This window comes from Camelina sativa, chromosome 16 (genome assembly GCF_000633955.1).
Source record: "Camelina sativa cultivar DH55 chromosome 16, Cs, whole genome shotgun sequence".
In the NCBI taxonomy this organism is placed as follows: domain Eukaryota; kingdom Viridiplantae; phylum Streptophyta; class Magnoliopsida; order Brassicales; family Brassicaceae; genus Camelina; species Camelina sativa.
The window spans coordinates 17,843,489-17,844,995 of record NC_025700.1 but is presented as its reverse complement, the minus strand read 5'-3'; positions in this window follow the sequence as shown (position 1 = coordinate 17,844,995).

Sequence of the window (1,507 nt, the reverse complement as noted above, 5' to 3'; positions counted from 1 at the left end):
TCCTGAGCACCCTCAAGACGTGACTCGATCAGCAGCTCTCCGACGACACGTCTCAAGCCACCATTCGATCAAGCTTCCTGGACTCCAACTCGATCGACACTCTCACGATGCGACTCGGTCGACGCTCTTAAACCGACGTCCTGGTTTTGTTTTGAAGACGCATCCGAGAAGGGTTCCCAAACCGACGTTCTATATTGTCGTTTTATGTTTTAGGGATTTTGATGTTGTACTATAAATACGTTTTGTCAAGTCTTTACTGGGACATCTCATCTTTTATCTCATTTTTCGTTTTGTTCTTGAGGTTACCCTAGCCACCAAATACGTTCTGAGACTTTGTAATCCGACATCTCCACGTTTATTCCGTTTTTGCATTTGATTTCTTCTACAAAGTTGTTCATCTTATTCTTGTCTATCTTATTATGCTTTGTTCAATGTTTTTTTGGTTTGTATCTATGGTGATGATTTCCGGATCTGAGTAGTGTGGTAGTTCTTGAGGATGGGATAGATTAGGTGGAGGATCTTAGGATGTAGAGTGTTTAAGTTTTGATTTGTATGATCCCTTCTGGACTAGAGTTAGAAATACTAGTTTCTCTCTGATCAATTGGAACTAGGTTTTAGACATTTCCGCATCCAAAAGGTGTTCGATGAAATGTCTGACCAACTAGTGCCAGATACTTACGTTCCTAGCCTAAGAGATTAGTTGTCTAGGATGTTTGTTGACATGAATGAACTTGTTTTTCTTGCCATGCTTGATCATGTTTCTCTAGCGAGAGCTAGGCTTGGAAGTGGTTGAGTTTGAGTAGCTTCTGTCAAGAGATTGGATTAGCTAAGAAGTGATGGTCATTGTTTAGGGATGATTTGCTTGTGGCGTGTTAAATACTCTATAGACTAGGATACTCCACCGACATAATTACTCCCATTCTTAAGACCTCTTTCTTTCTGATTTTTATTGCATTCCTGAGACTGTTTCGATCCTTGTTGTTTATTCCATGCTTATTCTCGTTTCTGTTTTCATTCATTTTCGCTTCTTGTCATACATTCACATTTCTAGTTCTAGAACCCATTTCTGTTTTGCATTTTTCATCACTCTAGGTTGTTAGACAAAAACTCTTTTTAAAACTGGCTTAACTTGTGACTACTTGATTGCATTTTGATTGTTAGTAAATTTTCCCAACTGGATTGACACCTTAAGTATTACAACTGCATAAGGTTAATTGAACCTGCTAGGACACACAAAAATCCTAGTATCATGGAGGCTTTACTACGGCATATGAGATTCGTGGAGAAATGGATTACGTGGATTATGTTTTGTGTTTCTTCGGTCGAGTACATGGTTCTTATTAACGGACAACCTAATGGTCAGATTGTTCCGGAACGAGGATTACGACAAGGTGATCCGCTCTCTCCTTACTAATTTATTTTATGTACAGATGTTTGGATTGCTAATATTCGGAAGACGAAGGTGGATAAGCGAATCACGAGTATCAAGGTTGCTAATAAGTGTCCT